This window comes from Dreissena polymorpha, chromosome 10 (assembly GCF_020536995.1).
Source record: "Dreissena polymorpha isolate Duluth1 chromosome 10, UMN_Dpol_1.0, whole genome shotgun sequence".
NCBI lineage: Eukaryota > Metazoa > Mollusca > Bivalvia > Myida > Dreissenidae > Dreissena > Dreissena polymorpha.
In genome coordinates, this window is record NC_068364.1 from 18,530,484 (window position 1) to 18,554,754 (window position 24,271).

A 24,271-nucleotide genomic window follows, 5' to 3' on the forward strand; every position below is an offset into this window, starting at 1 on the left:
ATTGTACATAACTATTTAGCACGAAGATATGCGTACCCATGTACTGTTCAGTTAAAATCGGGTGTTAATAACTGTATCGTAATCATACATGAATGTTATGTATGCAGGAACACATGTGAACCCAATGTTTATTGCAATCGCCATATAACCGGATGATATCCATGTATTAATCTAGTAGAAAACTGTAGATGCATCGTCGTGTTCTGAAAAGCCAAGGTTGTCATTATATGCACTTACGGCTTAACTCGTCAGACAAACACGATGGGAGATTTTAACAGAACCCATAGTAAGACCGCTTAGAGCAGAATGTAAATGTGACAATGCGATGATAAGCGTACGCTATACCATAAGTCTATGTGAATATATTTTTTATTTTATTTTACTTCAATTATTTATTAGTGTGCGAGCTGATTTATCTATATAAAACATATTTGGAAATGAGCAAAATTATGACCACAAACATTATTGAACAACGTCAAAGAAATGAATTCCACAGATATTATAACAACGACCTCTTGCAACAATGCTTACCAATCGCTGGTTTATGTTTCTCTGATACAAATACCAGATTATGTTACCAATTCGAATGCGGTTACATTGCAAAATAAAATAGTTGGTGTTTAAGAAAAACCTTTGAAATAAATGTTTAATTTAAAACCTTCTCAAAACATAAACTGGCGTGGTTTATTTTTTTTTAAGTTAGCTCCAGTAAGCGACGCTTATCTGATGCATCAAGTAGAAAATCAACACTTTAAAGTTCGCCATGCAAATATTATTACAGGTAATTAGTAGTTAACCTAAAAATCTGAGAAATGTGCCTAGAAAAAAAGTTGGTTGGCATTTTTAGGCATGGCTTCGTTTTATGTTTTTTGGTATCTACATACCCTCTGCTGAAAATATAGAGGGGATGTCACCTCCTCAGGTGCTTGACATCCTTTTAATTATGTCAAAGGTCTATGGGTACAGTTTTCAGTTGTTTAGGAGATGAAATTGTGATTTATAACCAAAATTGAGAAGTTTTAGACAGTAATATTTTCTGAAAATGAACATGCTTGGATCTAATTAAAATTGTATCTGTTCTAGTGTTCACTTTTATAGGTCAAAAGGTTATTTAGTTCACTTTTATGCCAACATAAACATGGCAACTGGCATTGAAAATCAACAGAATAAAATATCATGTTCAAAAAGGATTGTTTAAACAATGGAATAGTTTTTGCTAATTTTTGTAAACGCTATAAACATATTTTTAAATAAAGTAAAAATAAAAATTAAAAGGATCCATAATATATATATATATATAATGAAGCACAACGTACACTTAAAAAAAGACTGAAACTCACTTGTGTATTAGGAATAAGTAGGCATGTTGAACAGAAATACACTGTTATAACTACTGACCAGACATTATACAGCAAAGGCAAAGAAATATTATGGGCAAATACAAAACGTTATAAGAATGTTATTTTCATGATGGGAGAACGTAATGTGTGCTAAAATTTCATTCGCGCGATCGGTCAACATATGGAATGTTCAGGATTGGAGGACGTATTTCTTGAAGCAGGTGTATTTAGACCAAATGCTGTTACTAGGGTTATGGATGGAAAGGCATATTATCGTGCGGTTAGGGGCCATATGCTTGCATATGAGGCGATTTGTAGGTTAAATTTAAGATATTTTTGTCAGTGGTAAGAATCGAAGAAAGAAGAAATCCCAGAACTTGAACATGAAGTAAGAGAGTTAGAAGTTGCTTTTTAAATGAATAGTCGCTTGGACCAAGATGATATTCATGAAGCAAATGATAATCTCCTTGAAGCAGTCAAAGAGAAAAAGATAGGTGAATTACTAGATAAATTCGACAAAGAGAAACTTGAAGTGAATAACTTTTTTTCGGGAATTTCTACCTACATTATGTTGACATTCTTATGAAGTTCATTAAAGCCCAAAGAATAGGCTATTGGCTGTTGCATATTGAAGCCTTTTCCGAGATGCTACCGCGGCTATGGTGTACAGCCACACAAACTATGCTCGCTGGGGTCCTGTATATCCAGCAGCCATAAAAGCATTAGAATATGCAGTACCGGAAGTGTCTAAAGAGTTTATTGAAGGTCACTTTGTAGTCAGGCTGAAGGAAAAAACATTCAACGGAATACCTTTCGACAAAGCTACTGAATGGATAAACATAATGTATAAAACGACAGGGGCTATAATTGGAATAACAAGACAGGACCAGGCAAGAGATAAGTTTTGTATTAACTGGTCAGTAAGATCTGAGGTTTCCAACAGTACCATGAAATTGTTCAATCAACATGATGAAGACGAAGCTAATGGAATATTCAAGAATAGAGCAGATGGAACTCGTTCACGAGTTTCTTAATGAGGAATAGTGCATGAAGAAATTGATGCAGCTCTTTGGTTTATATGATATATTCGTAGTGCATGGAGAGGAGAACATACTGTTCTCAATATCATATAAAGACGATGCAACAAGATGATGAGATGATTTAATAACTTGTGACAGTCGAGGTAAAATATTACTCAAGGAATTTGCAGAGAAAAGGCTGAGCAGAATGCTGAATTTTATGCTCCTATTCAAAAGATGAAGTCCAAAACATTTGCATATCTCTATAAGCAGACAGTCAGTGAAAAGCAGATATAGACAAAGATTTAAAAGGCTGACAGAAAGCTAATGCAGAGACTTTTCAAGGCAGCTAATTCAGGGAGAGCCGTAGAAACAGCATCTGTACTAGGACATGAACTTTCTGATGGGGCCATTATCATTTGCAAAGGCTAGTGGGAAAATGCATGAAACCCAGAAATCAAACATACTCCAAGTGCTTACCAAGGACAATGATATAGTGACACCTGAAGTTTTTACGACAACGACTGATGCAAAATGTGCAATAATTGATGGACACGCGCTAATATAGAGTTTAGGTAAGCCTAATGACTGTCAAACATTCGGACAATATGCAACTGTTTTGTAACATCTGTTTTAAGGCATTTCAGCGCCAACACTACCCGCGTTGATGTGAATTTTGATCGATACTTTTGAAGTAAATCTATCAAAGAAGCAACGAGAGTTAAGAGGAAAGGAAAGCGTCGACCTATTAGGAAGCTCATAACAAGTCAAAACGTTCCTCTTCCGCAAATATGGGAATAGTATATCACACACGATGAAAAAAAGCAGACCTGGCTGAATTTCTCTCAAACGAATTGCTAAAACAATCAGAAAATCTTCTAGCACGATCCACTTTAATTGTAGGTGGTGGATTTCCAGGTGATGCTGATTCAAAGTCAAGTACTTTTGATGCGACAAACATATGTGTTAATTATTAGGAGGCAGGTACGCGGATGATATTGTACTCATTGGACGCTATTGATAGAGGCTACAAGCGTTTATAAGTATATTGTAGAAACACTCACGATCTGCTCTTGTTAAAATACCACCTTGGAGCTGACGCCGAGGTATATATGATATCTAGTACAGGCAAACAAAGAGAATGTTATCCTGTGCACACAATCTGAAGAACTAGATGTCAGAAGGAACATTTTGGGGTTTCACGCATTGACATGATGCGATACCAAGTCTGCTCTAAATGGAACAAGTAAGAGAACCGCCTGGGTAAAGTATACCGCACAATATGATACATTGGAGGGTGTTGGTTGAGATGTTGATCCTCTAGCAGTTTCTAAATTTCTATGTGCGCTGTATAGCTGCTGTCAGGACAACCCAACAAACATTGACACATGTAGGTATCGTTAGTTTTGAAAGCCAGGAAGAGTTTGGATTTGTTCACATTAAAAGGGCAAATTATCAGGCAAAGATATTGCTAAATGTTACAGATAAGGATTTTCACTTGATGATCCTCTATAACGCTCAAAATCAACGAAAATTTCGTAAAGTAATTTTTAAGATAAAGTTAACACCTAAACAATCAGTGTTCCTTATAGCAATAGCCAAAATTTTTAACGCTAGATGTGGTATGATTACATAGATTTTTGTAGATACAAAATGCTCGTTTTTATTTATTTGTGGCCACAATAAATCCATGCGAATATATCTATTCATACAACACACGAACACTAAACCATATTAAAACCATAATGAAAACGAGCATTTTGTATCCACAAACATCTATTTTACCACACCACATCTGGCATTGAAATTTCGGAAATTGCAATAAGGAACAATGATTTTTAATAGTCTAGCTTTATTTAACGAAATATTGTACGAAATTTTCGTTTATTTTGAGTATTAATGTTACTTTAAAATTAATACTAATTTGGTGAAGAAAAACAAATAACTTGTATTGCATGAATATGACATTATAGAACGTACAGTATTAAGAACTTCATTAGAGTATACTATTTGAGCTAAAATCTTTTATTTAAAATAGCATTGAGTATAATATGCATATTAAACAATATATATATATATATATTGTTTAATATGTTTAATATATGTTATATATATTGTTTTAATATATTGTTTAATATATAGTCTTAATATATATATATATATATATATATATATATATATATATATATATATATATATATATATATATATTAAGACTGTAACGTAGATCACACATGTTTACTCGTAACTATACTTTCATTGTTTAAAGTCTCGCAACTGTATTGATAGGATAAAGCAGAAATAATTTTGGTTCTTATTATAAAAAGTTGTTTTATTATAAAACGCAATAAGTATTAAACATATAAAGAATTGAAACTCTAGCTGCTGGAGCAGTATTGAATTCTCATTATATACAATTAGTTGGTTCTTTATTTAAGGCAAGTAACCAATTGCCCAAACAGTACAAAACAGCACAAAACATTACAATACAAAACAACCATTAACACAAATGCGAAAAAAGCTGGGGTCACCGCCTTGGAACGGTCAATGCAAAGCATTGAGGGTTTAAACCGGTTTTAGAGCGCTCAACCTCACACTTTGCCAGCAACATTCATGATACATTTAAGTGTAAATAAAATATAACCTCATAGCATTGCAAATCAAATTAAACAATAATGAAAGGGAATTAAAACGCATTCAAATTAATTACTAAATGGTAGGAAAGAGACCAGAGCAACAGAGTTTCAACTTTTTGAGGACCGATGAAGTGAAACTACCAACAAGTGTAAACTACATTCCTTCTTTTTTTCTTTTTTTTTCCCGCAAATACAGGAAGAAGAAGCAATAATGGGTTTAAAAAAATCCATATTACTTTGCTTGGTTGTGTATGTGACTGCTAAAAAATTAATCAAACAAGAAACGCCTGTCAGAGAGAAATATAATAAGAAATTTACGTTTTAAACCCAATGACCTATGCATGTAGATTAAAACAGTGAACGTGTGTCGTATGCAGCAAAATAGAAGCGATGAAGTAAAAAAAAATCATTAAGTCTAAAAATGAACTGTGTTCTTTTACTTAAGGTAACCTAATATACATAGTTAGGAACATTCACTTAAGATACATAAGATAAATACTCTTTTCATCATCAAAGTATCCATCTTTCATTGAAAAGTTACTTAAAAATATATCATAAACGGATCTTTGGTTGGTTTCAACATACACTGCATTTACGTTTTATACGGGTTATAATAGTGCACTTGATGAACTTTGCCCTACTTATGAAAAGCCAAAATCTGTTTAAAAAATGAGATAACCCTTCAAATACAAAATATTTGTCAGTTCAGTAGTAAAATCAGTAATAGTATCTGATATTTCACAATTTTGGCAATGATACCTCAATTTTGTAAGCAAAATGCACTCATTGACCTTTTGACCTAATTACAGGGTCGTCAGGCATCCAAGAGGTAGACATCCCCTCCAGATGTTTTAAAAATGTATCTGCAATCATTTTAATATATAAGGAAGCCATGCCTAAAAATGCCATCATATGTCAGATTTCAGGAAATTTTAGGCCAACTATATTATTATTATATCCTAAACTAACACTTACAGTTGAATGATGTTGGGACGGTTGCAAAAGAAACTAAAATAACCCATATGTTTGCAAAAATATTATAAACATGGTGAAGTGAAACCCTGCTTAAATAAAGAGCTGTTGTAAAAATATATCATTTACATTTACTCATTATTGGTGTAATGACAATCAGTCGGAATTTGCTGAATATAGAACTAACCCCACACGTTACGCCCAGTGACTCAACGACAATGCTCACCAATCGCTGGTTCATGTTTCTCTGATACAAACACATGATTATGTTACCATTGCAAATTCGGTTACATTGCAGAATAAAATAGCTGGTGTGGGACACAAAACTCAGAAACAAATGTTTAATTTTAAACCCTTCTCAAAACATTAACTGGCGTGGTTTAATTTTTTTAAGTACGCTCCAGTGACGCTAATCTGACGCATCATGTAGAAAATTAATACACTTTCAAGTTCGCCATGCAAATATTATTACAAGAAGCATGCCACCTATGACAATATATTTCGTTGACATTATTTATTGTTGATATTTTCGAATAGCGATCATGAAATGCTTAGTGAAAATTAAGATACATTGATAAATAGTTAATGCATATCTAACTCAATCATTCACACTGACATCTGTCGTTGTTAATTATTAGGTGTTTTACAACACTACTGCAGTTCGGTAAATTGAAAATACGAAACTAATTCAATATTAAAACATTAATATGTAGATAGGAATCCTTGAGGTTGGTCGCTATTATTTGTCAAAGAATCCGATGTTATCAAGGTACAAATATAACACAATACATGTAGGCGTATCAATACATCGTTATGGGTGCGTTAGCATTACATCATCTATAAAGTGTGTACATCATACATATTTGTAAGGATTAAAATGGGGTTTATCAAATCTTTTCAGAATATTTCCTACACTTAATTGCATGAGAAAAACATTGTCTTTAGAAGATCACCTTATAACATTAAGTGAACACGTGTAATGTAAACATCATTCCGCTATCTCAACCAGGTTATATATTATCATATTATAGTATTCAAACAACGATAACATCGTTATACAACGTTTCTGCGGTACTGTAATTCGTGATTAAATTTTTACTTAATACCACACCTTTTTATTAAAGATTGATAAACAGAAGCAATTAAAACAAGTTACCAACGTGTATTTCACTCCACCTCAAACGTGTATGTAATTAATAAACGCATTTTCTACGACTCTACTGGTATTTTATAAATAATTAGAGCTGGTTTTTCCTTCATGTTTATTTGATGTGTTTTTCTTCACTATTAAGTGAAAGCTACATCTTATGTAGTCAATAATGTATATCCTTCCTCAGATTTGTCGTATCAAGCTTAACACTGTCGAAATGTTACATGTGGACAATTTATGCTTCATAACTTAAAGACAACACATTCGTCTATATATGTACATTGACATTTCCATATGTTTGTAAAATTTCATATTCTGCAGAAGTTTTTCAAGACAATGGCGCCATTATTATCATCACTATGGTCATCTTCTTCTCTTCTTTTTCTTGTTCTCCATGTTACCTTACATGAGGTGAAATATGGTTTTCTGTTGCGTTAACGTTTGATAATTGCATTGCCCTATATTTAACCAACAAATACGGTTTTTGTTTTGTGTGATTGTCGTTTCACACTAACACTTTTTCCACAAAGCAGTTTGCCTGACACAATTGTCCGATACAGCCGTGATGCTGCTACTATCTCCTTCATTATGTGGGGCCATATTCATCGAACGTTTCGGCACTGTCCCACTACGTCCTCATATGGTGTGCCGACCGGAAGTGATCAATTTTCCGGCCAGGAGATAGTAAACCTCCGCTACACTTTCTCATCTGCCAGGTCTTGCGCCATAGCCACAAGGAAGCAGACTCCGTTTCACGTGTTACAACCGGACCTGTCCTGTGACCCCCAGTCTGCTGAAAGTGCGCCACAGTGATTGCGCTGGGAAACATCTGCAGCCCACCTCCACCGTAAGTATCTGTGAGAGATTGGTACTTTCCGCGCTTCCGTTCGAAGCTTTCCTCGATCCGCTCTGATGCCGTTCCAAGAATCAAATAATAAAGTTGCAATCTGACATTAGGTTCCGACATCAATGGGCAGTGTCCACAGCCACTTGTACATATTTTAGCATTATCCAGCCTCGAATCTTAAATTTATTCTCCGAACGTAATTTATGATTACCGTCACAAATCTGCTATGGGACTCAATTGATATTATGTATACATGTTATAACACGAGCCCGTCGAAAAATTAGAAATGCAACCCTTTCCTGAAAACAAAAAAACATCACACACAAACAACGTGAAATACAAAGAAACACTAAAAGAGGAAAACCATTTGTTAATGTGATGGTCCTTTATTTACGTCGACTGATAACTGGCCATAACAACATTGGACAATACGCTTACCACATAACACACAAAAACAAGTGAGCAACAAAATATGTTAATCGGCCAATTTATTGAGGAATATAAGTTATACCGCTAAACTAATTTTTGACTCATATGAGCCATAATAAAACAGAATATACATCAACATATCCGTAACGTTGGTTAACACACATGTCATTTAGTTCGACAAGTTAATGTCTTTGTCGTTATTTTTTACCCATACTTGAAACAAAAAGTGTTCTTCCGTTTTAATATAGCAAACGATGAATCCCTGGCAACTATGTCAAGAAATAAATGTGTGTTTATACCCACGACGTGTATATCAGAACACACAATTACAACTGCAAATCTATTAAAACTCTGGCTACCACTTTTGAACGAACCATGTAAAGATTTGTGGGCTCCAATCGGTTTTAGATCCAGCCGAATCTCTTACTTATCAATTCAAATAATGTGGGTCAATACATGAATATAAATAGCAGAATATCACATATAGATGAGCGAAGTCCTTAATTCGGCACAAATAGCCTCACTATGTCAGCACAAGATTTTAGTCGGATTGTAATTGATATAAATATTTAGCATAGTAATGCAAGCTCATTCTCTTATATGTATTTATGATGTTTGTTTTACGCCGTGCTCATTACTGCATATATTAAAAGAAGTGTATGGTGTCGTAAGTAAATCGACAATAAAATAAATAAACACATGCCATTTATCAAGCATCTGTATTTATAAAGTATGCGCTCACATATGCATGTATATTAATACGATAATAAATATATATAAACCAATTTATTTACTTTGTATCAATCTATGCATTTATGTATATGTCAATTTATTATGAATGAGTATGCAATAATTGAAAATAGTAGTATGTTTTCATATAAGAAGCCCATAAATTAAATTAGATATTTATTGCTATAATATGATTTACTGAGATATTGTAGCAATATATATTATGTTACCTTCTGAAAAAGTATGAACATTATTACACATCGCCTATTATTATATAACATAACACACACTTCACACCAATGATTACATCGGGAATCGTTGTCTTCTTCTTCAAAATGTCAATGCACAGGACCGGTCTAAAAGTACACGGATCGTTTGTTTTTAGTAAACTGAATAATGCATTAGTGCTAACGTTCAAGAAAGGGACACTCTTTCAATTTAGAACATCTATAAATGATCACCAACAAAGTAATCGTGTCTACCAACCTCACGAGAATCGATAACGTAACACCTTTTACTAACGATTTTGTGGGAGCGTGAGGTGAGACATAATAAGGGCACGTAGAATGCTATTTTCGGTAATCATATCAGCTCACGACAGTGTGAAGTCCACACGCACTGCTGATAACGTTCACGTGACATTGCCTATAAGATGTGAACTAAGTCAGTAAATGACCATTGTTACGACAAATAAGAATGAATGGTATCATTGACGACACTTTCCGCTTTTATAATATATTAACTTTAAAGAAAGTCTATTTGTAGCAAACATCCAGTTAAGGCGGAAGGTAGTGTCCATGATCTGCCTGTGCGGACTGCACAGGCTAATCTGGGACGGCACTTTAAGCACATGCATTAACCCCCCTTTCACAGAGCCCGGCCAATATAGTTGATTCGTTTGTGTAATTTTTGCTTTCCATTGCAGTGGTACGTTATTTCGCTGGACCCTTTACATTGCCTCTAAAACAGCAAATTAACAGTCCTTTGCTTATTTCAAATAACTCGTGTTGCCATATTTCGTTTCTTGTATCCGGTTTTCATAAAAGTTCATCTTATTACTTTTTTATATACATATATATACTTATTTCGTTAATGTTGTGATTTTTCAGGTTGTGTGATTGTGGTTAGAGTAGTATTTGTTGCTGGATTAACAGGTATGTATTAAGTTCGAAAGCAGTCCCTCATTAACGGAAATTTTTTGAAGACAACAAGGTACGACCTGCAATTGAAATCAACAGAGTTATTTTTGGTTCATATGCTGGAAAAGTAAGCACAGTTTCTTTTAGAATACGTATTGCATATAATATATCATATATACACAAGTACCAGAAATGATAACCAGTACCCGATTAGATACGAACCACGGGTGTCAGCATGGTATATTATATTTCATTGCAGAAAGTCTCGAGTGCTTCAACTGTCAAAACTTAGTTGATTCTCATGCCTGTACTAACACCAGCCAATGTTCCAGTAGCCAGGTTGTGTCAGAATGTGCCAGTTACAATAGATTTACTATTGTAGAGCAACTTTCATGATACATGACAAGTATTTATTACTGTTATTGATTTTAGAGAAACACGGTGTTGTTTACACATTATTACTGGTTTCATAATTAATATGAAAACTAGTATTTATCGTTTGCAGATAGAATGCATTGTGTTGTTATCTGGTCATCGTCGGGGAGAGATTATTTGCAAAATGTATTGTTTCGTAAATGCTTCTTAATTTAAACATGGTTTGCAAATGCTTGGATCAAGGTACATGTATACATGCTTTGCACATTCTATAGACTTCCATAATGTACAATATATATTTACTAGTCCTGCTTTCTCCAAACTGTCCACTCAGGCAACGATATACGGTACAACATGGGCTGTCAGAGCAATCAGGTGTGGCTCGAGCATTTAAATTCCATGAAAATTAGTGAATGCATCAGCTATAGCTTGAAAGAGCCTTTATATAATAAAAAGTTATGTGAACAACGATAACATCCGATTCAAACATGTGTCTCTGGATTAAAAGCGAAATTCTTTTACCACTCTGCCATTCAGTTTATTATGGTTATCTGCTCTATTTTTAACTTTAATTCGTAATGTTCATGTGGTCAAAATCCATAATTGTGGATATTAACTACCCGTGAAAGAAACTTCACATTAAGTATAAATCATATCCCGCACTACAATGTCAAAACTTGCAATCACAATTATTGCATTGTGTTGTCTGTTAAAACAAGCGATCAATGGTATTATACTGGATCAGAAAAGATTGAGATATGTTTGCTGATGTATGGTTATTGGTAAATGTTTAAAGTAAAATTTAAATAGCACTGCTACCGTGCAAATTGTAATATTACGTATCTCCGCAAAGGGATACTTTTCATAGCATTATTTCTATTAACATCGTTTCGCTAGAATTACATTTACATTTCTATACGTTTTGCCACTTTCACTCACAAAGCTGTGCAGTTCCTCCGCAGCTGACACAAACGAGATAATCTGACGCCTCATTCAGACCAGACAACATTATTCCTGCCACCAATGTTGCAGTACAAGTAACTGTAATGACCAAGTCTGCGCTCACAGAAAGCTTACGTATTTGACAATAAGTCGTTAAGAGCAAGCACCTGTTGATCTGACAAGGACTTGCCATGTGTATATGTCTCACAATTTATGACGTTTTAATGTCCGTCAGTACATGCTTACATTGTTAAGAAGACAACTATTTGTATGAAAAACCACTGATTAAAACAAACATATGAATTCTTAGTATTACCTTTGCTTAGAAGGTTATCGCACATAACACATCATCTCGTGCATGTGTACTTTTAACAAAGTTATTTGCGTAAGCTTCATCCGGCGCATGGTGACGTAATAGAATGTACCGCTCGTGTATTACCAATCGGTGTATGTTTGACATTAACCATCAATGTCGGTCATGACTTTGAATACTTCCATCTGTTTGCACAAAACATTAAGTTTCTTATAGAAGGATATTTTTAAAAGTAATTTAAATATCATTCAATTTAGTGTCCAAGTATTATGCTTTCACGCCCTATTTTGAGAATACGTTGCTGTAGTTTGACATTGTATTTAAACTTCTTATTAGCAAGGTCAAAATATTGGTCTTGGAAGCCATACTCAGACAATACGTGCTATATTTCGCCATTTGACCTCCTTGCATTTCGAAATAATTACTAAATGGGAAATATTTTAAGTATGGGATAATTGTCGCGTCAAACATTCAGATCAACTGACCGATACACCATTATACTGAGTCACCAACGAACGTATGCGGCAAAAGCATAAAAGGCCCCCACCCTGCATACTTGTAGTGGACAAAATGTAAATATTTCAACGCAAAATGTAAGATTTCTGCAATAATTATCAATCTTGTAGATGTCAAGAAGGTCGGAAACAAACCAATACGACATAAAAACATATAATACTATCAGAACCACACATGTATCATAGTGATATGTATTTCAAGCATCTGCATGTATTGACGATCTCCAACTGGACTGTGCTCGATTGAATTCCATTTTTAACGTGTGCTGATGTTCATCATGCCAAAGAGACTTGTCCTAGGTTTTGTGGATTGTGCCTGCTAGGTAAGGGTAAATATAAACTTATTCAATAGTTTGTATAAGATATTTCTTAATTTCAATAAAAAGAAGTGAAACACCAGCTGCTGAAGCAGTATTGCATAATCACCATATACAATGTGTAAGTCCTTTATTTAAGGCAAGTGACCAATTGCCAAAACAGTTCGAAAAAGCACAATACAACACAACATACACACATAGAAGATCAAAGCTTGGGTCACCACCTTGGAACGGTCAATGCAAAGCATTGGGGGTTTAAACCAGTTTTAGAGCGCTCAACCACACACTTGGTACAGCAATATTCATGATACAAATACGTGTAAATAAAAATTTTATTCATAGCATAGCAACTCAAATTAAACAATAATAAGAGGGAATTTCAAACACAATTTGAAATGTTTACTAATATTTTACATAGATATGTTGAAATCCCATTCACATCATCAGGAGGGAGACCCATGTGTCCATCCTTTATTTGGGGCCTTTGCGCAAGTTCCAATATAGTACAGTACAAATAAAAACAACACAACACTAAAGATTTAACTATGACTGAAACCTAATATAAAATATCGTAACAGTTGATGGAAACTGGGCATACTGGAGTATCTGGTCAAACTGCAGTGGGACATGTGAAAATGGGATACACACACGCACACGCACGTGCACCAACCCGACCCCTAGCAACGGCGGACTCAACTGCAGTGGGCCAAACGTGGACTCCAAAATATGTGCAAACCAGGGTTTGTCTGATATCTTTGATTCATATCCATATTCAGCTATATAGTATACTGCATGAATATAGTTTTAAACATATCCTTAATTAAAAAACATAAGTTTGAACTGTGCTATGATTACACTCTAACACTTAACCTTCAGGTCCGTGAAGATGGCTCGGTATTTTGTATTGTGAATACACTAACGAATCAGGGTCAAATAATTAGACTGATATTGTTTTTTTGAAAAAAAATAGGTATTGGATACTTGAATTATTACTTATATCAAGACAGTATACTACCTGGATACTAGGTGAACAGATATCAAGTAAAAGTCGACACCCAGTTGATATTGAATATTTAAGCAATAGTGAATTGCAAATCACTGTAGAATACACAGTTGGGTATAGGGAGTTCGATATAAACCCAAATGTTAAAAGCCATTGGTATTTAGCCTTTAAACAAAAGTGAATATCGAGACGTTAATTAAAAGCTGGGTGTTTGGTATTCAAGCTTTTGAAAATATGGAACCTGTTTCGACTAGCCAGATGAAAACCTGGTCGCAATCCAAGCTGAGTAACGAGTATTCGCGTTTTAATGTATACGAAGAAATGCGCGAAAACCGAGTTTAGTATTGGGTATCGAAAATAGGCGAATATCGAATAAGATACGAATACATTGGTGGTGTCGAGCGTTCAGGTTTTAGTGAATATCGAGACAGGGTCGAATATTTGGCATTTGAAATATTGCGAATGCTGAGCCAATTTGGAATAAATAGCTAGTTGTTTGGCAATTTAAACTTAAATATGAAGTAGTTAAATAATACAATACTCATCTTGTTAGTCGTCCGTGACTTGATATTCGTCGTTACGGCCATTATATAAGATTAGTTCTTAAACAACAAACAGTAGGTATTCCTTGTTGGCTTGATATTCTCTTCAGTTCCAATACACGATTCCCCTCTGGGTTTTTGCCCCGTGCTCAATGGTTGCTCTAGTTTGAAGATCATTTTACCAAGCTGTGTGTTCGTCCTTAGCTCGATACTCGCTAACGTATCTGGCAGGGTAGACGACTTTGGCTAGTCTTCCGACAAAGTTCGAATACCCAATTACAGGCCAGAGGTTACTAGTGGGCTCGATATTCACTCAATATAAAGAAGTGAAACAACAGCTGCTTGAGCAGTATTGCATTATTATTATATACAATTTGTTGGTCCTTTATTTAAGGCAAGTGACCTTTCCAAAACAAATTCTCAAGTTCGAATACACAGTAACCATTTTTGTATCCGTTCTGGTCTTGATATTTGCTTTAGTTCGAATCATCAATACCCAGATACCTTGCTCGGTATTAAACTCCTTATACACAACATGTATTACGTAGCCATCTGAATGGACCTTCATTTCTGCTTGATTTAAATGATTCAAATCTATTCTAACTTACAATAAATGCTTCATTGTATTTGCTTTTGGCTATACGGAATAGTTACTTCACGGCTTCTTTCTTAGGTGCACAATGATTGTAAGACCGTGTGGGCTATATAATGCTAGGTTATGAAATCTTGCAACAAGAAAGTGCGAAGCTATTATTGTATTTAATGTATTGCATCGCTTCTTCCACAAGTTATAACTTTTGTTGTTGTGTATAGTAAATAATTTGGTATTTAAATATAATAAAATCGATTGATAATATCATCTATTTATTTGTTAATATGAATAACTATGATGTGACGTTAAAGTGAGTGTTACACTGTTTTACATGTGCATATTCTTGTTGTTTGGCACGCCTTCCAGTTGGTCTCAACGGGTAGGGCTTAGCATAATGAGTTCGAATGCGATGGACAGAGCTTTGATCATAAGTTAATGTTCAATGACATTGTTAATGCCTGTCTGCATTGTTTGGAAACTTGTTTATTAAATTAAAATTAAGGCCTTTGGGATTGAAGTGTTGCTTGACTTTGGTTAGTTCCGTGAAAATGGATTTTGTATTACCTCGTCAAGTTGATCGATATCGGTCGGAATAGGTTTGTGTTGGTAACTAGATATGTCATTTGTAATTACGCCATTCATCGATATACTGATACTCCACACAAGTATTTAGAAAATATTTATAAAATCCATGATTGGACAAGAATGCACTCAGTACCTTTTTGCACTAATTGGGCAATATAAAGGGATAGCTACGTCATCAGAACTGTACATACATGATAGGTATGATTTCCAACAACGATTCCATAATGATAAAAATGAAATAATAGTACAACAAAATACAAGATCATTTAAATTATAAGCTATAGACATTGCACGTTTAAATGAGGCATAAAACGTATTTCCTATATGAATAATCTTAGAGGCATTCGTGATGCCATCTTGTGATCTTAAATATTGATTTTCATGACTTCAATAATTATAATAAAGAAATATTTACATTGATGTATTACGTTATTGAAACACGGACAAGTATTATAGCACGCTTCAAAATGCCAATCCATTATATGTGAACATGTATGCCGCATACAATATTCATTTAATTCATACATTGTCGGAAACTAATTGTTAGATTCAATTTGAGTTTTGAAGTTATATGGAATTAAACGAAATCAGTTAATCGAACTTAGAGGTATACATGGGTCATTTATCAATTGATCATTGATCTATACGTAAATTATCCATTTTTTTTAGTGCACCTATGTATAACTATCTTGAGACACATCAATGATACATCAATAAACAATAGTGGATTGCAGTACGCACTGGTCTAGGCCATCCAACAACAGATTGTTGCATTTGTACTACACTTCTAAAGATTACGAACGCAATTTATATATATATATATATATGCCTTCGGGATGGATATAACTTATATTTTATATTTTTTCACAATATATTAATGGTCTCCCAGTTTTTATGTTTTGTGTATCAAATTCATATAAGTAATTTTGCTAGCGTTCTAATTTCGTTCTTCATTTATTCGCACTTCTTGTGTTACAAAAAACGTAATACTTATAAGCATTCAAAGAACACGCTTCATATAATGTTTTCTACCAAATATGTTATAATTCTAGTTGATTACAAACGCTGCAATCGAAAAGGTGTGCTTAGCAATGCCGTATTCCAATTATTCATTTCAATTCTCTGAAAATTGTTTCCCAGAAAATTGTTACGTGATTTTCAATCCATTTTCCAGGGCATCTAAATCATTTGTCGCCACTTTATTTTAAGGCATGTCTCAATTGTCTGCGAATTCGCTTGTCTGATTAACGATATCGTGCTAGCCAATGAAAGAACCCCAGTTTCGCAAAATTTCCCCAGATAATACAATTGCTTCATTGTGGAATATACAATACAACATAAATTCGTATCTTGTAGAAAATTTTATTTTTTTCTTCTGCATGATCTGCCTTAACAATGGAAAGAGCCCCAATGATTAGAGCGTCTATGTTCGTTTAGTCAAACCCGTGGAGATGTATGTAAAGATATTTTAAACTCTAAAATGCTGAGCTTTATACCGATGATTTATATTTTGATTAACAACACCTTTGAGTTTAACTTTAAAATTGCAGCATGTAGCACACACAAATGTACAGCTTGGTACGCGAATAATTCCAATAATAATTAAATTATCGTTGGTGAAAAAATATCACAGCGGTTCTTCATCCGCCAATAAAACGACATACATCGACGTGTTTGTTCAGGTATTTCGATGACAGAGAACTCTTATAACTAGCAAATCGTCGTTTTATGATATGCTGCTGTACATCGCGTGTTGATATAACCCAACACAAAACAAAATCTGATACTACAAATATACATTTTTAAAATGTATTTCAATTTTAAGTGGTTATGATTTTATTTTTTTTATTTTTTGTAAACATTTTATTTAAGCTCGATTGAATAACAAGCCTAAGCTTATATGAAACGCTCTCGAGTCCGTTTCCTTGGTGTCTACGGGGGAGATCTAAAGAACGCTCCCACAGTGGGGAGCGAACCCATGACCTCCCGATCGCAAGGCGGACACCATATCCATTATGCCACGTTGATCTTATGAATTTGACTTTATAACTCAAAGTGTCGACGTCCAAAATGTATGTTTCACATGGCAATTAGAGATACTCCTTTTCTCAATGTGGCTAGTGCAATATTTATGAAAACCAAACTCCCTCAACGGGTATAAACATTTTGAAAAGTGTACGTCAGTATTACTGAATTCATTATTTAAATACTACATGTGTTTATGCCATTTCCCTAATCAGATCAAATAATTATCAAATCTGCGACATCTTTAAAGTAATTGCTCGTTTAAAATGTATTTCATTAAAACAAACATTTAAACTGCAGTTTTAAAATCCAAGCTACGGAAGACTAGAAAAAAATCGGGACAATATTTTTATAAAAATTACAACTTATTATTTTGTATTGGAGGCTTTTTAGCTTGTTAAATATATTTTTTATTTAATTTATGTTAATATATATATATATATATATATATGTTTTCGATTTAATGTCAAATGTTAATAAATGTTTCTAGACGTGTAAATGGCGTTTGTCCGCTCTGTATCACACTGCAATATGGCAATGCTTTATTCGTAACTACTTATTGCAAATTTAGTTAATTAAACTGTTTTATTATTTAGTAACATGCATGTATTCAAGCTTTGTAATATATTGCTAGATATTACTTTGTATTTTATATAACTTATAGACCATGTGTCGTGGATTTGTTTATAGTATAGAGCTAACTCAAGTCGAATTTTATCCGTGAACGAGATAGACTTGTATGGGTCGATTTTATGTGACTATGGACGCCAATGCATATACAACCTACGGCGCGTTTCAATAGCCAACTAGTGTGACAATAGACAAACAAATAAGGAAAGTTATGGTTCTATATAAATTGAATTAGCTTAAGTATCAAATCTACACAAATATCGATTAATTTGAATGTTTGTGAACTTAACTTAAAATATATAAATTTTTAAACCGGTGGGTTTTGTTTTTATATGTATTTATTGATTCAATAAAAGCATTGACCTCGCTTACGTGACCGTGATGTATTATTTTATTTGCATTGGCTTGCTTTTGTTATAATTTATTTTAGCAGACATGAACGTTTTCTTGCATTGCTGTGTAGGTGTCGGCGCTAGCTTAAGTGGAAATCGGAGTACACGTAAATAAAAAAAACACATGGTAGATACAATAACCACTTCTGAAACAAATACTTCGTATACTGAAAGTCAAACACAATTAATGCTGTATACAATGTACCGGACATGCTTGAATGACTAGATGCATTTTACAATAAGTATACATCTATTTCAAGAATGGTGTATAGTTGATTTTTCACGATTTTTATACGCCCGTATAAATACGGGACGTATTATGTGAAACCCCTTGGCGGCGGGCGGGCGGCGGGCGGCGGGCGGCGGGCGGAAGGCATCACTTTGTCCGGACTCTAATTCAAATTGTATTCATCCGATCTTCACCAAACTTGGTCAGCAGTTGCATCTAGTTGATATCTAGGCCAAGTTCGAATATGGGTCATGCCGGGTCAAAAACTAGGTCATAGGGTCAATAAGTGCATTTTCAAAGGGGCCACTTTGTCCGGACTCTATTTCAAATTGTATTCATCCGATCTTCACCAAACTTGGTCAGCAGTTGCATCTAGTTGATATATAGGCCAAGTTCGAATATGGGTCATGCCGGGTCAAAAACTAGGTCATTGGGTCAATTAGTGCATTTTCAACGGCGCCACTTTGTCCGGACTCTAATTCAAATTGTATTCATCCGATCTTCACCAAACTTGGTCAGAAGTTGTATCTAGACAATATCTAGGTCAAGTTCGAATATGGGTCATGCTGGGTCAAAAACTAGGTCACAGGGTCACTTAGTGCATTTCAAGCATTTAGCATGGTGTCCACTCTCTAATTGAAGTAGTTTTCATCCAATCTTCACCAAACTTGGTCAGAAGTTGTATCTAGACAGTATTTAGGTCAAGTTGGAATATGGGTCATTCCAGGTCAAAAACTAGGTCACAGGGTCACTTAAACCATTTCAAGCATTTAGCAAGTGCTCTCTAATTGAAGTAGTTTTCATCCGATCTTCACCAACTTTGGTCAGAAGTTGTGTCTAGACAATATCTACATGTAGGTCAAGTTCAAATATGGGTCTTGCCAGGTTAAAAACTAGGTCACGAGGTCCCGTAGTGCATTTCAAGCATTTAGCATGGTGTCTGCTCTCTAATTGAAGTAGTTTTCATCAGATCTTCACCAACTTTGGTCAGAAGTTGTGTCTAGATGATATGTAGGTCAAGTTCAAATATGGGTCATGGTAAAGTTATCAAGTTGTCCAAAGTCTTAAAACGGGCGTATCTTGTGACAGTTTGGCACTCTTGTTTCACTTGTAATACATCCTTTTGAAATGATTTTGCAATGTTTATCAATTTGAATAACATGCTATGAGATTAATTTATATGAACATGTTGGACGAAGTGTAAGGTTCACGACGCCGTCCTATAAACGCCAAATTGTTTGATTTGATAACTCTAAAGTTGCAGTCATATATCCATCGGTCCTTCAAATAGTTATGGTCATTATGACTCAATCACATCAGGAACATCGCTGTTGATTTCAAACCATATACTTTTTCGATGCATTACCCATGTGTGGTTTATGAAATGTTTTATAATGCAACATTTGTGAGTTATTTTCCGACCGAATATTTCTGCATTCGGGTTCATGAACGCTTTCTTGTTAATTAGTAACATATTTAAAAAAAATAGCAAACAATGACACCACCTTGGAATGAGCAATTCAAGCATTGGCGATTTATGCCGGTTTAAGAGCTTGACAAACTCACACTTAACTTATAATACATCACAAACTAAACATACGCCTAAAGAGACCTCAACCAAATTATACATATTCAGACAGAAACTGACAACGTGACAGCAAAAAGTGACGTGTTGATACCGCACCCGCGGTTTAGTGGAATATCGCCCACACACGAAGCGTGGACCGAATTTGATCCTAGCTGTGTTATGTCTATTATTTCGATTAATGGGATCGATTCTAGAATATGCAACGTTCATGACATGCGATCCCAAATGTGTTAAATTACATCCGTCTTTTGCGATAATATAGTGTCATAAATATCACTGCCATACTGGAGAAATGTCATTGTTTTTCGAGCACACGTTCATAAAATTTATTTAAATGTATTATTTCAGACATAAAGCTATATTTAGCTCTTTCATTGACATACACATTAATGCTTCAGTCTCTCAAGAGAAATTACCTTGCATGATGAATATTTCATAAATAATAATAATTGTATGTAGATATACAGTTATATTGTTCTCTACAACGCATGTCAAACTACTTTCAGTCTACAGTTTTAGTCTGATAAATCTAAGAGAAATTAAAAACTTTCCAATTATATTTTTGATAATGATTTTAGAAAAATCAAGTGCAGTCAATATCGTAAGCGAATCAAATGTTAAAACATTCTACCTCAAATATGACAATTATGTCAACGGTATATTCGTAATATGGACCACGTGTTTGTGTGCAGTGCACGGTTTGTGGTTTATAATGTGCGCAATCACGTTAGCATCTCAATATAGAACCACATTTACTGATATGATGAAACAGCATACCATTAAACAGACGGGAAAGGGGTGGGCAAGCGTATAGGGGAGCTGACTGGGTTTAAGTGAGGGTAGTTGAAACTGACTTCCACAATTACCGTAGTCATGATATTTTCAAAGGAGTAGCGTGTATTTTAAACATGTAAGCCAATTTATATTTATATAAAGCTCTGTGGTGTTTGTTCGTTATTCGGAGTTTTATCTAAAGATTGTTGACGTCGAAATTAAACAGTTATTGAAGGAAAAACGTCCAAACATTTATTGTTTATACTTGACCTTTGATATTTTGGATACACGAATATCATGTTTTCCGCTTGTTAACAGTAAAATATTACATAAATCACGACTATTTTAGTTTATCGATGCGTTTTTATTTCGATTAATTTATTTAATGCCGTATTATAATGGTTTGACCCAACTATTTGGAACTGACTTTCTTTTAAGCATAGGTTGGTACCTGATTTTCAAACGACAAACACGGCTCACACCTTTGTTAGAAGTTTTAAACGAAATAAATGTCGTGAATGAAATCTGCAGTGTTGCGAATGTTGTGAAGAATGTGTTCTCATAAGAGGTCAAGATTTTACAATTGTAATTATTTTTGCAGTTGATCTAGTATATAGTATATGTTTAATTGTGTAGTTTTAAGTCAGTAGCTCAAAGTTGACACACAAATTGATTTGAATATGTTCGTACATACTTAACGCTTACAACTAGTGTGCGTAATATAAGACATTTGACGGTATTATATACAAAGTTTTTACATGTTATTATGACACATATGAACATATTTATTGAATATGGCTAAAATAGAATACTGGGCTAACTACACGGAAAACTATTCTTACTATTTGCAGGTAACCACACGCTAGTTGTAGACGTTGAGGATACCAAGATTAAACAATAGTGGGTACCGCTCTAGAAAGCGGAATGAACATGAAGACCACCCATTAAAAACAGATAACATCTAAGAACCACGCCAGTTAAACACCGAAAACAAAGACTTACACGTGCAATATAAGTGTACTGAAAAAAATAAAAGGGTATAGCCGGGTTTGGTACTATTACATGGTTGATTTGGCGATTTGGAATACCTGACGCGAGCTAGCTAAGAAGATGCATATCAGTGGATAGTTTTTAAATTCCAAACTTAAATATTAAATGTTTATTGAAAATAAATAATGATATTTAACGATTCTTGCCGCAATGATACGGATGCTTGTATACAATTTTAATGTGATACATTTTAGACGACATACTTGTAAACAAGTTCTGTTGTTGGTGAATATATCATAGACACGAAAAGTGAACTTGTAGTGGATAGAAAGATTTTGCACATGCAATACACGATATGATTTTAGTAGGAGTGCTAAATATATACATGTTTTTCTCTTTTATACTTATATGAATACATAATACTCAATTTGTTAATTCCTTATTGCATTTTCTGCATCGAAAGATGCGCTTATTACCGTCCTCTGAGACCTGCGCCATCTAAACAACGGTAAAATGAATGGTCAATCAAGAGTTCATTTCGGAATAATGCTATGAACTTTAGACCTTCAAAAGTTGAAAGGCATGAAAAAGGCTTGCAATGAATATCTTACTAAAGGGATTTCTTATAGGTCTGTCCACCAGTCAGTTTGGAATACAAGGCTTTCCCCAATATCTTTATAAGTTAAATGTCACAGTGAATTTTCAATTCAATGTACCAAGGATTACTTGTGCATAAATGCATCCATTTTGCTGGATTCTCATTGCAAGATGTCAATCGTACCATGAAGTTATTGAAGTCTATTGAATGTCTTTCATTTTCAAACTGTCTTATTTTAGGTTCAATATCTTAAAAAACAGAATGCTGGACAGACAGACAGACAAACAGACAGACAGACAGTGCGACTGCTATATGCCACCTTACCAGGGGCATAAAAGCAATACAGGGCAATAACTCTTATTTGAGAAAGTGTAGGGTTATGGTTCTTGAGGAAAGCAATGCTCCTCATTGATATCTTTAGTTTCTGAGATAAAGCATTTCAAAGTTTGTGATGGAGTGACAGGCAGATGCATTGACAGACTGACAGCACCATGTGGGTTACGTTTTTCTTATATTTTGTTTATGAATGCACCTAGTTTCTAGAGACAATGGACAAAACTTCATTGAGTCATAAATGTGGCCTCTATTATTTTTCAAATGGTACCGCTTTTTAAACCAAAAGTAGGATTTCTATACATATACGTCCATTTCGACAAACGCGCTTATTTTTAAGTTTTAAAGCGCACAAAAGACGAATTTCTACCTTGTAACCATCAGATCGAGATATATCCTAATTGGAAGAGATAAAATTAAATCTATAGCCTAGTTAGCAAGTAATTTATTATTGTTCAAACCATACCGCTGTTAAAACCGAAAGTAGGATTTCTATCTGTATACTTCCATTTCCATAAAAGTGATTATTTTTTAAGTTTAAAAGCGCAAAAAGACAGATTTCTACCTTGTTACCATCAGATATATTCTAATTGGCATAGATAAAATTAAATCTATAGCCTTGTTAGCAAGTTATAATTTTTTTCAAATGGTACTGCTTTTAAAACTGAAAGTAGGATTTCTAGACGCATACGTCCATTTCAACAAACGCGATTATTTTTTAGTTTTAAAGCGCAAAATAGACAGATTTCTACCTTGTAACCACCAGATTATTTTAATTTGCATAGATAAAATATGTTTCTTATTTATACTTTCATTTACTAATGTCAAATAAGTTGTGTGGCTTAAAATGTTTGTTTTGCAGATAGGGTGAAGCCTGCAGCCACATTGCAGCACTGCTCTTTAAATTTGAAGCAATTGGCAGACTTGGACAAAACAGCGACTCCAAGACCAGTGAGGCCTGCACATGGAACCGGTCATATAGGAAGAAGGTAATTTGAAATATCTTGCCATTGTGCATGTAATCTTACAATCAGAGCATGCCTGTTATATTGAAATATGACTTTGTTTTTCATTATAATTTTTGTTATACAATAAATACAGACTGGAAGAAAGATAAAATATGTTTTTTAAATTGCAGGTAACACCAACGCAAATTGTGGATATGGACTTCACAAAGCCCAAGCATGGAAAATATGCAAAGCTTTAAGTCAACAAACCAAGTCCTTATCAGGAATGCGGACTCGATGACAATGAGCTGTAGACTAAG

General features: G+C 34.3%; 1 long non-coding RNA gene across 4 annotated transcripts; it reads left to right on the forward strand.

Moving 5' to 3' along the window:
• The first annotated feature begins 10,227 nt into the window (after positions 1–10,227).
• Positions 10,228–13,455, forward strand: LOC127847933 (uncharacterized). Of its 4 annotated transcripts, XR_008034257.1 has the most exons (5): positions 10,228–10,276; positions 10,521–10,600; positions 10,943–11,011; positions 12,609–12,729; positions 13,302–13,455. It is a non-coding gene; the product is annotated as an uncharacterized LOC127847933 (long non-coding RNA). The 4 variants fall into 4 exon arrangements; XR_008034258.1 differs by lacking the exon at positions 10,521–10,600; XR_008034256.1 differs by lacking the exon at positions 10,228–10,276 and having other exon boundaries at positions 10,372–10,600.
• The last annotated feature ends 10,816 nt before the right edge of the window (positions 13,456–24,271 follow it).